Raw genomic sequence first — 13,846 nt, forward strand, 5'->3', positions numbered from 1 at the left:
TACGCACTTACTGACAACCAAAAACGAAACGACGGCCATTATCAATCGACCTATTAGCAGCGGAAGTGTTTCAAAGCGTGATGGCGCTGTGAAAGGAAACGCTATTTTGAAATTGCTTGTTGGTAAACAGTATGACCCATATGAATAGTCACTTACCTGTCTTGTGTGCAGGACTTACAGTTCAGAGAGGGAATAGCCTAAGACGGCAGGTATAAGAATTGCCAGCAGAAAGTAGGTGCCTGGACTTCGATACGTCTGAGTATGTACAGGCACACAGGAAAGGCTCATGCGACGTCCTGACTCTCTGCAGACGTAGAGTAGCGCATCAGGAAGGGTACACTTGGCAAGTGTTGATTTGAGCGAGCACACCGCCAGCTTTAGCGCCAGTCAGCCTCTGTGGCCTAATGGATAAGGCATCGGTCTCCTAAACCGGGGATTGTGGGTTCGAGTCCCACCAGAGGTACACGTTTTACTCACTGGGGCAAAATCACTCTCACCACATACAGCTGTAATAGTTGAGAAAGCTGGCGTTTCTGAGTGCTTACAGGTATCACAGGTATGACGACGATATGAAAATACGCACTTACTGACAACCAAAAACGAAACGACGGCCATTATCAATCGACCTATTAGCAGCGGAAGTGTTTCAAAGCGTGATGGCGCTGTGAAAGGAAACGCTATTTTGAAATTGCTTGTTGGTAAACAGTATGACCCATATGAATAGTCACTTACCTGTCTTGTGTGCAGGACTTACAGTTCAGAGAGGGAATAGCCTAAGACGGCAGGTATAAGAATTGCCAGCAGAAAGTAGGTGCCTGGACTTCGATACGTCTGAGTATGTACAGGCACACAGGAAAGGCTCATGCGACGTCCTGACTCTCTGCAGACGTAGAGTAGCGCATCAGGAAGGGTACACTTGGCAAGTGTTGATTTGAGCGAGCACACCGCCAGCTTTAGCGCCAGTCAGCCTCTGTGGCCTAATGGATAAGGCATCGGTCTCCTAAACCGGGGATTGTGGGTTCGAGTCCCACCAGAGGTACACGTTTTACTCACTGGGGCAAAATCACTCTCACCACATACAGCTGTAATAGTTGAGAAAGCTGGCGTTTCTGAGTGCTTACAGGTATCACAGGTATGACGACGATATGAAAATACGCACTTACTGACAACCAAAAACGAAACGACGGCCATTATCAATCGACCTATTAGCAGCGGAAGTGTTTCAAAGCGTGATGGCGCTGTGAAAGGAAACGCTATTTTGAAATTGCTTGTTGGTAAACAGTATGACCCATATGAATAGTCACTTACCTGTCTTGTGTGCAGGACTTACAGTTCAGAGAGGGAATAGCCTAAGACGGCAGGTATAAGAATTGCCAGCAGAAAGTAGGTGCCTGGACTTCGATACGTCTGAGTATGTACAGGCACACAGGAAAGGCTCATGCGACGTCCTGACTCTCTGCAGACGTAGAGTAGCGCATCAGGAAGGGTACACTTGGCAAGTGTTGATTTGAGCGAGCACACCGCCAGCTTTAGCGCCAGTCAGCCTCTGTGGCCTAATGGATAAGGCATCGGTCTCCTAAACCGGGGATTGTGGGTTCGAGTCCCACCAGAGGTACACGTTTTACTCACTGGGGCAAAATCACTCTCACCACATACAGCTGTAATAGTTGAGAAAGCTGGCGTTTCTGAGTGCTTACAGGTATCACAGGTATGACGACGATATGAAAATACGCACTTACTGACAACCAAAAACGAAACGACGGCCATTATCAATCGACCTATTAGCAGCGGAAGTGTTTCAAAGCGTGATGGCGCTGTGAAAGGAAACGCTATTTTGAAATTGCTTGTTGGTAAACAGTATGACCCATATGAATAGTCACTTACCTGTCTTGTGTGCAGGACTTACAGTTCAGAGAGGGAATAGCCTAAGACGGCAGGTATAAGAATTGCCAGCAGAAAGTAGGTGCCTGGACTTCGATACGTCTGAGTATGTACAGGCACACAGGAAAGGCTCATGCGACGTCCTGACTCTCTGCAGACGTAGAGTAGCGCATCAGGAAGGGTACACTTGGCAAGTGTTGATTTGAGCGAGCACACCGCCAGCTTTAGCGCCAGTCAGCCTCTGTGGCCTAATGGATAAGGCATCGGTCTCCTAAACCGGGGATTGTGGGTTCGAGTCCCACCAGAGGTACACGTTTTACTCACTGGGGCAAAATCACTCTCACCACATACAGCTGTAATAGTTGAGAAAGCTGGCGTTTCTGAGTGCTTACAGGTATCACAGGTATGACGACGATATGAAAATACGCACTTACTGACAACCAAAAACGAAACGACGGCCATTATCAATCGACCTATTAGCAGCGGAAGTGTTTCAAAGCGTGATGGCGCTGTGAAAGGAAACGCTATTTTGAAATTGCTTGTTGGTAAACAGTATGACCCATATGAATAGTCACTTACCTGTCTTGTGTGCAGGACTTACAGTTCAGAGAGGGAATAGCCTAAGACGGCAGGTATAAGAATTGCCAGCAGAAAGTAGGTGCCTGGACTTCGATACGTCTGAGTATGTACAGGCACACAGGAAAGGCTCATGCGACGTCCTGACTCTCTGCAGACGTAGAGTAGCGCATCAGGAAGGGTACACTTGGCAAGTGTTGATTTGAGCGAGCACACCGCCAGCTTTAGCGCCAGTCAGCCTCTGTGGCCTAATGGATAAGGCATCGGTCTCCTAAACCGGGGATTGTGGGTTCGAGTCCCACCAGAGGTACACGTTTTACTCACTGGGGCAAAATCACTCTCACCACATACAGCTGTAATAGTTGAGAAAGCTGGCGTTTCTGAGTGCTTACAGGTATCACAGGTATGACGACGATATGAAAATACGCACTTACTGACAACCAAAAACGAAACGACGGCCATTATCAATCGACCTATTAGCAGCGGAAGTGTTTCAAAGCGTGATGGCGCTGTGAAAGGAAACGCTATTTTGAAATTGCTTGTTGGTAAACAGTATGACCCATATGAATAGTCACTTACCTGTCTTGTGTGCAGGACTTACAGTTCAGAGAGGGAATAGCCTAAGACGGCAGGTATAAGAATTGCCAGCAGAAAGTAGGTGCCTGGACTTCGATACGTCTGAGTATGTACAGGCACACAGGAAAGGCTCATGCGACGTCCTGACTCTCTGCAGACGTAGAGTAGCGCATCAGGAAGGGTACACTTGGCAAGTGTTGATTTGAGCGAGCACACCGCCAGCTTTAGCGCCAGTCAGCCTCTGTGGCCTAATGGATAAGGCATCGGTCTCCTAAACCGGGGATTGTGGGTTCGAGTCCCACCAGAGGTACACGTTTTACTCACTGGGGCAAAATCACTCTCACCACATACAGCTGTAATAGTTGAGAAAGCTGGCGTTTCTGAGTGCTTACAGGTATCACAGGTATGACGACGATATGAAAATACGCACTTACTGACAACCAAAAACGAAACGACGGCCATTATCAATCGACCTATTAGCAGCGGAAGTGTTTCAAAGCGTGATGGCGCTGTGAAAGGAAACGCTATTTTGAAATTGCTTGTTGGTAAACAGTATGACCCATATGAATAGTCACTTACCTGTCTTGTGTGCAGGACTTACAGTTCAGAGAGGGAATAGCCTAAGACGGCAGGTATAAGAATTGCCAGCAGAAAGTAGGTGCCTGGACTTCGATACGTCTGAGTATGTACAGGCACACAGGAAAGGCTCATGCGACGTCCTGACTCTCTGCAGACGTAGAGTAGCGCATCAGGAAGGGTACACTTGGCAAGTGTTGATTTGAGCGAGCACACCGCCAGCTTTAGCGCCAGTCAGCCTCTGTGGCCTAATGGATAAGGCATCGGTCTCCTAAACCGGGGATTGTGGGTTCGAGTCCCACCAGAGGTACACGTTTTACTCACTGGGGCAAAATCACTCTCACCACATACAGCTGTAATAGTTGAGAAAGCTGGCGTTTCTGAGTGCTTACAGGTATCACAGGTATGACGACGATATGAAAATACGCACTTACTGACAACCAAAAACGAAACGACGGCCATTATCAATCGACCTATTAGCAGCGGAAGTGTTTCAAAGCGTGATGGCGCTGTGAAAGGAAACGCTATTTTGAAATTGCTTGTTGGTAAACAGTATGACCCATATGAATAGTCACTTACCTGTCTTGTGTGCAGGACTTACAGTTCAGAGAGGGAATAGCCTAAGACGGCAGGTATAAGAATTGCCAGCAGAAAGTAGGTGCCTGGACTTCGATACGTCTGAGTATGTACAGGCACACAGGAAAGGCTCATGCGACGTCCTGACTCTCTGCAGACGTAGAGTAGCGCATCAGGAAGGGTACACTTGGCAAGTGTTGATTTGAGCGAGCACACCGCCAGCTTTAGCGCCCGTCAGCCTCTGTGGCCTAATGGATAAGGCATCGGTCTCCTAAACCGGGGATTGTGGGTTCGAGTCCCACCAGAGGTACACGTTTTACTCACTGGGGCAAAATCACTCTCACCACATACAGCTGTAATAGTTGAGAAAGCTGGCGTTTCTGAGTGCTTACAGGTATCACAGGTATGACGACGATATGAAAATACGCACTTACTGACAACCAAAAACGAAACGACGGCCATTATCAATCGACCTATTAGCAGCGGAAGTGTTTCAAAGCGTGATGGCGCTGTGAAAGGAAACGCTATTTTGAAATTGCTTGTTGGTAAACAGTATGACCCATATGAATAGTCACTTACCTGTCTTGTGTGCAGGACTTACAGTTCAGAGAGGGAATAGCCTAAGACGGCAGGTATAAGAATTGCCAGCAGAAAGTAGGTGCCTGGACTTCGATACGTCTGAGTATGTACAGGCACACAGGAAAGGCTCATGCGACGTCCTGACTCTCTGCAGACGTAGAGTAGCGCATCAGGAAGGGTACACTTGGCAAGTGTTGATTTGAGCGAGCACACCGCCAGCTTTAGCGCCAGTCAGCCTCTGTGGCCTAATGGATAAAGTTCGCCGGCGGACGGCGTGGAGGTAGGACGTCGTGTGGTGTGCGCTGCGCCGTCTGTGCTTCCGCGTGGTAAGTCTCGCGCTTGCTGCGGCTTAAAGCTCTGTTTATCGAAAACTTCGAGAAGTAATGAGTAGTATACAGTGATGGCTCAACCAAGTCGAAAAGATACGTTGAAACTGACCTTTGATTCTCGATATGCCAGACCTAAGTCTTTTGAAGTAGAGAATTGGTTAGAAGAAGATGTGAAGCTCTCCTTTAATGATATAATCGGGATCCATCTGTCGATTGTAGCTTGTGTCGTGTTTGTTAAAATGCGTAGTTCCGAGTTGTGCGAGAAAATAGTTGAGTCTTCCGGAGGTGTCATGAAATTTAAGCACTCAGATGGAAACGTTGGTGAAGTCACCGTTGCACATGCTGGTTTTGGCATTCGCACAGTTCGAATATTCGAGTTGCCTTTTGAGATTTCAGCTGACCAAATTAATGCCGTAATTTCACCCTACGGCAAAGTGCTCAGCAACTTTGCCGAGAAATGGTCAAGCGCGCATAAATTCCCAGTACTAAATGGAGTACGGCAGCTTCGAGTAGAGTTACAAAAGCACATCCCGTCGTACATAAATGTTTGCGGATATAGAGGGATTGTAATTTATGACGATCAACCGCGAACCTGTGCCGCCTGTAACAAGCCTGGGCACGTTCGCGCTGATTGTATACAGCGGCGCGTTGCACAGCTGCCGGCCGGCGAGGCCGCCAGGCCACCGGCGATGACAACACTGCCTGGAACTTACGCCGCCGTGGCACGCGAACGGCCAACTGCTTCCTCAGCCCCTGAACCGTGTGCAAATAGAAATCCTCCAGACACTGAAATTCCGATGGATGTCAGTGCCGTCATAGCTGACGACCTACAAGAGTCCCACCAACCTACGAAAACAGTTGAAGTTCCACCGAAACGGGCACCTGCAACTGTTAAGGCAGCAGATCCACCGGAAGTTGACGACCGACACACCTTGCAGGAAAGCGAAACTAACTTGGATACTGAAGAAAGTCCGTCGAGAGGCAATTCTCCCAAAAAAAATAAGAAACGCCGGCTGGCGCGCAAAGGTGCAGAGGAGACGGCTCCTACACTCCGACAAAAAGCAAAGGAAATAGGTAGTAGCTTAAGCCAACAGATGGCTGGCAACACGAAAGCGACACCAGTTTCTGAGGAGCGTTCCCCTTCTGCACTGGAAAAACGGGACGTCCAAGGAAAGCTAACAAAGAAAGCACCCACCCAACCTCAAGAAGCGAGTCACTCTCCTGAAGATTCACTCGTCCAACCCACGATGGCAACGTCAACCAGCTGGGCAGACGAAAGCGATCATAACAATGCGGATGAAGAAATGACAGAAGCTTCAGAAACTAAAACAGACTGTACTCCAGCCACGAAGGTGGCTGATTTCTTCAACGAAGACGTCTCCGTGAACGAACTTTCTAAAGACCAAGGACACACCACTGAACCATTTGCTACCGGTGAATATTATTAAAATGAGTTTTAAAGCTGACGCTTGCGAGACAAACCGGAAGAATGTTGTTTAAAGTTCGATCAAGTAGAACGGCCAATGTCTGACATACAAGCGTACAAGATCGCTACAGTAAACCTTAATAAGATTCGTAGTTCCTTTAAATTACAGAACTTAAAAGATTTTATATTTGCTTCTGACAGTGACATTATCCTTTTACAAGAAGTGACAGACATTGAGCTTGGTAACGTACCTGGCTTCAACGCCATTATAAACCCAGGGCATGGAACGGAAATGGGCACAGCTCTGCTCGCAAAGGAGGGCATAGTAGTCCAAGATGTGGTAAAACTATCAAACAGTAAAGGCATAGCGGCCACAATAAACAAAATACGAGTCATTAACGTATATGCCCCTTCAGGATCCAGCAACAGGCACCGCAGAGCGGAGTTCTTTAAAGAAGAAGTTGTCCCACTATTTGGAACTCGATATGAACACCTTATCCTGGGAGGAGATTTTAACTGTGTTTTGCATGCCAAAGACCAAACTCCCAATTTCAACAAGTGTACTGAACTGGAACGTATAGTTAATGACTTAAGACTAATAGACTCATGGGAGCATATGCACGGTGCAGCCCCTGGCTTCACCCACACCACAAGTCACTCGGCGAGCCGTCTAGACAGGATATATGTAACTCATAATTTGAAACACCACATTTTGCAGTCCGAAATATGGCCTACCGTTTTCTCGGATCACGCTGCGTACATATGCACAATCAATCTGACAAAACAAGAGACCTATCGAGGTAGAGGCACATGGAAGCTTAACGTGTCACATCTGGAAGACCAAGCTTGTCAGGAGGCATTTTACACGTTATGGAGAGAGTGCGAAAGCAAATTTAGCTCGTACAACTCTGGCACTGACTGGTGGCTGAAACATGCCAAACCTAAAATACGGAGGTTTTTCATGAATTACTCAAAAGACAAAAACTTTTGGTACAAATCAACTATAGACTTCTACTTTCAGTGTCTAAGGGATTTGTACAAGTCCGATGCAACAGTTGTGGATAACTACGAAAGAATTAACAAAATTAAAGCAAAAATTTTGGCTCTTCGGCGTAAACAACTGGAAGGCTACCAAATACGGTCGCGTGCCCAGAATATAGCACAGCACGAGGTCACTTCCATTTATCATGTCATTCGTGAAAGAAAAAGGGCGTCTCGCAAGATATTCTCTGAAATAACAACTGATGATGGAAGGAAGCTGACGAAGCAAAGAGAGATTAAAGAGGCAATCGTACAGCATTTTGAATCCTTAATGTCTAGTCAACCAGTTGACGAACAGCTTCAAGACGAGTTAACGATTAACCTCCAGGGCAAAGTATGCCACGCGGAAGCACAAACTCTCATCTCGGAAGTGACTGAAGAAGATGTCGAAGAAGCTATATATGGATGCATGAAAAATAAGGCTCCAGGGGCAGACGGAATTCCGGCAGAATTTTATCGCAAATTTAGTGACCTCGTAAAAGCTAAGTTAACTCTCATCTGCAACGAACTACTAAACCCTGAAAATGACATCCCGCAAGAATTTCGTGAGGGACTCGTAGTGTTAGTGCCAAAAACCACCAACATGAAAACTGTAAGCGCTCTGAGGCCAATCACGCTTTTAAACAGTGATTACAAAATCTTTGGCCGCATCCTCGCTCGCAGGCTGAAAACCACAATGACCAGCGTTACTGGCCCCTATCAAACGAGTGTGGGCAAAGATAGAAGAATTCTCCAGACCCTTTGTGATTACAGGGACCTAATCTCAACGGCCGACGTCTGCAAAGTAAAATGTGCACTCATCTCACTCGACTTTGATAAAGCATTCGACAGGGTAAATCATCGTTTTCTCCTTCGGACCATGGGCGCAATGGGCTTCCCTCCTAGATTCATAGCAGTAGTACGAAATACATTAACCAACAACTCAGCCAGATTTCTCATCAATGGGCACATTAGCCGCCCGATTGACGTCACCAGCTCCATTAGGCAAGGGTGTCCAATGTCAATGGCACTCTTCGCCATCGCCATCGAGCCCCTGCTTGCCTCCCTTATGAAACATCTACAAGGGCTACAAATACATGGAGAAAAGATCGTGTGCAAGGCGTACGCTGATGATGTTGGCTTCCTAGTCGTGAATGGCACTGAAGTAGAGAGCGCACTGCAAATAGTAACAAAATATGAACAGGCATCTGGTGCAAAACTAAATAGAACAAAGTCGGGGGTCTTCAACATCGGCCGTGGAATTGGGACGCAAACGCAGGGTCTGTTACGCGAGCTTGAAACCATGAAATGTCTCGGCATACATTTTAAAAGAAATATCAAGCACACTATTGCTGCGAATTATCGAAAATTACTTAACAGCATACGCGCCTCTGTACAAGCACATAGTATTAGGAAACTCGATGAACTTCAAAAAGTAATAGTGGCAAATGTATATATCACATCCAAAGTTAATTACGTAGCACAAGTTCTGCCACCACCTGCGCCTTTGTCGAAAAGTATCGCATCTGCACTAGGACATTTTGTCAGCCGCGGTCATATTTTCAAAGTCAAATATGACGTTCTGATGCTCCCTACGAAATGCGGTGGGTTAAATCTCACCGATATCAGCAAAAAAGCGCAAGCCTTATACCTTTCAACCACATACAAACAATGGAAGGAACCACGTGGCACCCTTGCTGCACATTTGTTAAATGAAATAGCTCCTGCTGACATCAGTGCACCTATAAATGTCCAACACATACCCAATGGACTATACCACTTGAAATACTTTTTAGTGGAATACAGCTACATACAGGCAAGGATCCCTGAAAAAGACATCATGAAAGTGAAAGAACTTTACAATAACTTGATGAAAGACAAACCCAGAAACGACGTAGAACAAAAGTATCCTTGTTATAACTGGGAAACAATATGGCAAAATATTCACTGCCGGAACCTGCCAACGTATGTTAGATCGACCTGGTACTATGCTGTAAACAGGAAAATTCCGACGAACTCTAAACTGCACTCTATTCGATTGGCCGAGTCACCGCTGTGTACATTATGTAATATACCAGATACCGAAGAGCATAGATTGTTGTGTGACAAGGTAAAAGACATATGGCTCTACATAAGACGAAAGATAGCGAGCGTCAGCAGAACTACGCCCAACGCCGTTACGCCTGCTGCATTTTTAAACCCTGACAGTATACCTTACCCTAAAACAAAACGAAACGCAATCAACTGGTTGAAAGGCCAAACGGTGCATTACATCCTAACAAAAGAGTCAAGCGATAGGGAGGACTTCTGGGTATACCTTACAACTGAGCACCAAAAGTTGATGTGTACTAAAAAATACAAGGAAAAATACGCAAATTTTTTAACTAAAACAATACTGTAACCAATAGAAGTGCGTAATTTACATTATCCACCGATACATTTCGTATATTAGACGACTACTTTGTGGTACAAGGTTGTACTTCACGTAGCAAGAGGAGGATATCTAACAGCAAGTAATCAGAGAAGATCATAAATATAAATCAGTTAGGCCTCTATGTATATATTACTTTCTTTTGAGGGAAGCATACGACACAGTGATGAAACTGGTATCTACCCTTTATTTAGTTTCTTTCTTTCACTCCTACTTTCACAGGAAGACATATTTATGTTATTTATGTGTAAAATCAAGCAGCAGTAGCCTACTTTAATTCATTACCTTTCTAAAGAAGAGAATTTTACTTATCAGCAATAATGAGTTTGCTTCTTTCTGTTTTTCCACGCCCGGAGAACGAAATTTACAAATACAGTCACATTTCCATAACGATTAGGTGACTGCCTTCTCAATGGAAATTACATTTATTTTTATCCAAGCCATGTTGCAAACAAACGCAACAGAAGGGGCATAATTCGTTTGTCGTTCAGAAGAAGCGTGATTCCACATCTTCAAGTTACATTCATTTTTTAAAGGCGGAGAAGCCAGGCCGAGAAGGCAACACTTGGCGAGCGTAAAGGACGGGTTGAAGGGGAGGAAGGAGACCCGAAAAAAAAAAAAAAAAAAAAAAAAAAAAAAAAAAAAAAAAAAAAATGGATAAGGCATCGGTCTCCTAAACCGGGGATTGTGGGTTCGAGTCCCACCAGAGGTACACGTTTTACTCACTGGGGCAAAATCACTCTCACCACATACAGCTGTAATAGTTGAGAAAGCTGGCGTTTCTGAGTGCTTACAGGTATCACAGGTATGACGACGATATGAAAATACGCACTTACTGACAACCAAAAACGAAACGACGGCCATTATCAATCGACCTATTAGCAGCGGAAGTGTTTCAAAGCGTGATGGCGCTGTGAAAGGAAACGCTATTTTGAAATTGCTTGTTGGTAAACAGTATGACCCATATGAATAGTCACTTACCTGTCTTGTGTGCAGGACTTACAGTTCAGAGAGGGAATAGCCTAAGACGGCAGGTATAAGAATTGCCAGCAGAAAGTAGGTGCCTGGACTTCGATACGTCTGAGTATGTACAGGCACACAGGAAAGGCTCATGCGACGTCCTGACTCTCTGCAGACGTAGAGTAGCGCATCAGGAAGGGTACACTTGGCAAGTGTTGATTTGAGCGAGCACACCGCCAGCTTTAGCGCCAGTCAGCCTCTGTGGCCTAATGGATAAGGCATCGGTCTCCTAAACCGGGGATTGTGGGTTCGAGTCCCACCAGAGGTACACGTTTTACTCACTGGGGCAAAATCACTCTCACCACATACAGCTGTAATAGTTGAGAAAGCTGGCGTTTCTGAGTGCTTACAGGTATCACAGGTATGACGACGATATGAAAATACGCACTTACTGACAACCAAAAACGAAACGACGGCCATTATCAATCGACCTATTAGCAGCGGAAGTGTTTCAAAGCGTGATGGCGCTGTGAAAGGAAACGCTATTTTGAAATTGCTTGTTGGTAAACAGTATGACCCATATGAATAGTCACTTACCTGTCTTGTGTGCAGGACTTACAGTTCAGAGAGGGAATAGCCTAAGACGGCAGGTATAAGAATTGCCAGCAGAAAGTAGGTGCCTGGACTTCGATACGTCTGAGTATGTACAGGCACACAGGAAAGGCTCATGCGACGTCCTGACTCTCTGCAGACGTAGAGTAGCGCATCAGGAAGGGTACACTTGGCAAGTGTTGATTTGAGCGAGCACACCGCCAGCTTTAGCGCCAGTCAGCCTCTGTGGCCTAATGGATAAGGCATCGGTCTCCTAAACCGGGGATTGTGGGTTCGAGTCCCACCAGAGGTACACGTTTTACTCACTGGGGCAAAATCACTCTCACCACATACAGCTGTAATAGTTGAGAAAGCTGGCGTTTCTGAGTGCTTACAGGTATCACAGGTATGACGACGATATGAAAATACGCACTTACTGACAACCAAAAACGAAACGACGGCCATTATCAATCGACCTATTAGCAGCGGAAGTGTTTCAAAGCGTGATGGCGCTGTGAAAGGAAACGCTATTTTGAAATTGCTTGTTGGTAAACAGTATGACCCATATGAATAGTCACTTACCTGTCTTGTGTGCAGGACTTACAGTTCAGAGAGGGAATAGCCTAAGACGGCAGGTATAAGAATTGCCAGCAGAAAGTAGGTGCCTGGACTTCGATACGTCTGAGTATGTACAGGCACACAGGAAAGGCTCATGCGACGTCCTGACTCTCTGCAGACGTAGAGTAGCGCATCAGGAAGGGTACACTTGGCAAGTGTTGATTTGAGCGAGCACACCGCCAGCTTTAGCGCCAGTCAGCCTCTGTGGCCTAATGGATAAGGCATCGGTCTCCTAAACCGGGGATTGTGGGTTCGAGTCCCACCAGAGGTACACGTTTTACTCACTGGGGCAAAATCACTCTCACCACATACAGCTGTAATAGTTGAGAAAGCTGGCGTTTCTGAGTGCTTACAGGTATCACAGGTATGACGACGATATGAAAATACGCACTTACTGACAACCAAAAACGAAACGACGGCCATTATCAATCGACCTATTAGCAGCGGAAGTGTTTCAAAGCGTGATGGCGCTGTGAAAGGAAACGCTATTTTGAAATTGCTTGTTGGTAAACAGTATGACCCATATGAATAGTCACTTACCTGTCTTGTGTGCAGGACTTACAGTTCAGAGAGGGAATAGCCTAAGACGGCAGGTATAAGAATTGCCAGCAGAAAGTAGGTGCCTGGACTTCGATACGTCTGAGTATGTACAGGCACACAGGAAAGGCTCATGCGACGTCCTGACTCTCTGCAGACGTAGAGTAGCGCATCAGGAAGGGTACACTTGGCAAGTGTTGATTTGAGCGAGCACACCGCCAGCTTTAGCGCCAGTCAGCCTCTGTGGCCTAATGGATAAGGCATCGGTCTCCTAAACCGGGGATTGTGGGTTCGAGTCCCACCAGAGGTACACGTTTTACTCACTGGGGCAAAATCACTCTCACCACATACAGCTGTAATAGTTGAGAAAGCTGGCGTTTCTGAGTGCTTACAGGTATCACAGGTATGACGACGATATGAAAATACGCACTTACTGACAACCAAAAACGAAACGACGGCCATTATCAATCGACCTATTAGCAGCGGAAGTGTTTCAAAGCGTGATGGCGCTGTGAAAGGAAACGCTATTTTGAAATTGCTTGTTGGTAAACAGTATGACCCATATGAATAGTCACTTACCTGTCTTGTGTGCAGGACTTACAGTTCAGAGAGGGAATAGCCTAAGACGGCAGGTATAAGAATTGCCAGCAGAAAGTAGGTGCCTGGACTTCGATACGTCTGAGTATGTACAGGCACACAGGAAAGGCTCATGCGACGTCCTGACTCTCTGCAGACGTAGAGTAGCGCATCAGGAAGGGTACACTTGGCAAGTGTTGATTTGAGCGAGCACACCGCCAGCTTTAGCGCCAGTCAGCCTCTGTGGCCTAATGGATAAGGCATCGGTCTCCTAAACCGGGGATTGTGGGTTCGAGTCCCACCAGAGGTACACGTTTTACTCACTGGGGCAAAATCACTCTCACCACATACAGCTGTAATAGTTGAGAAAGCTGGCGTTTCTGAGTGCTTACAGGTATCACAGGTATGACGACGATATGAAAATACGCACTTACTGACAACCAAAAACGAAACGACGGCCATTATCAATCGACCTATTAGCAGCGGAAGTGTTTCAAAGCGTGATGGCGCTGTGAAAGGAAACGCTATTTTGAAATTGCTTGTTGGTAAACAGTATGACCCATATGAATAGTCACTTACCTGTCTTGTGTGCAG

At 46.1% G+C, this 13,846-nt stretch overlaps 13 non-coding genes across 13 annotated transcripts; all 13 read left to right on the top strand.

The window, feature by feature from the left end:
• Window positions 1-390: 390 nt before the first annotated feature.
• On the top strand, window positions 391-463 carry Trnar-ccu. Its single transcript has one exon. It is a non-coding gene; the product is annotated as a tRNA-Arg (tRNA).
• Window positions 464-966: 503 nt separating this feature from the next.
• Trnar-ccu lies at window positions 967-1,039 on the top strand. The gene has a single exon. It is a non-coding gene; the product is annotated as a tRNA-Arg (tRNA).
• A 503-nt stretch (window positions 1,040-1,542) lies between these two features.
• Window positions 1,543-1,615, top strand: Trnar-ccu. Its single transcript has one exon. It is a non-coding gene; the product is annotated as a tRNA-Arg (tRNA).
• A 503-nt stretch (window positions 1,616-2,118) lies between these two features.
• Window positions 2,119-2,191, top strand: Trnar-ccu. Its single transcript has one exon. It is a non-coding gene; the product is annotated as a tRNA-Arg (tRNA).
• Window positions 2,192-2,694: 503 nt separating this feature from the next.
• Window positions 2,695-2,767, top strand: Trnar-ccu. The gene has a single exon. It is a non-coding gene; the product is annotated as a tRNA-Arg (tRNA).
• A 503-nt stretch (window positions 2,768-3,270) lies between these two features.
• On the top strand, window positions 3,271-3,343 carry Trnar-ccu. The gene has a single exon. It is a non-coding gene; the product is annotated as a tRNA-Arg (tRNA).
• A 503-nt stretch (window positions 3,344-3,846) lies between these two features.
• On the top strand, window positions 3,847-3,919 carry Trnar-ccu. Its single transcript has one exon. It is a non-coding gene; the product is annotated as a tRNA-Arg (tRNA).
• A 503-nt stretch (window positions 3,920-4,422) lies between these two features.
• Window positions 4,423-4,495, top strand: Trnar-ccu. Its single transcript has one exon. It is a non-coding gene; the product is annotated as a tRNA-Arg (tRNA).
• A 6,690-nt stretch (window positions 4,496-11,185) lies between these two features.
• Trnar-ccu lies at window positions 11,186-11,258 on the top strand. The gene has a single exon. It is a non-coding gene; the product is annotated as a tRNA-Arg (tRNA).
• Window positions 11,259-11,761: 503 nt separating this feature from the next.
• Trnar-ccu lies at window positions 11,762-11,834 on the top strand. The gene has a single exon. It is a non-coding gene; the product is annotated as a tRNA-Arg (tRNA).
• Window positions 11,835-12,337: 503 nt separating this feature from the next.
• Trnar-ccu lies at window positions 12,338-12,410 on the top strand. Its single transcript has one exon. It is a non-coding gene; the product is annotated as a tRNA-Arg (tRNA).
• Window positions 12,411-12,913: 503 nt separating this feature from the next.
• Window positions 12,914-12,986, top strand: Trnar-ccu. The gene has a single exon. It is a non-coding gene; the product is annotated as a tRNA-Arg (tRNA).
• A 503-nt stretch (window positions 12,987-13,489) lies between these two features.
• On the top strand, window positions 13,490-13,562 carry Trnar-ccu. Its single transcript has one exon. It is a non-coding gene; the product is annotated as a tRNA-Arg (tRNA).
• The last annotated feature ends 284 nt before the right edge of the window (window positions 13,563-13,846 follow it).

Source organism: Schistocerca piceifrons, chromosome 1, assembly GCF_021461385.2.
Source record: "Schistocerca piceifrons isolate TAMUIC-IGC-003096 chromosome 1, iqSchPice1.1, whole genome shotgun sequence".
Classification (NCBI taxonomy): Eukaryota; Metazoa; Arthropoda; class Insecta; order Orthoptera; family Acrididae; genus Schistocerca; species Schistocerca piceifrons.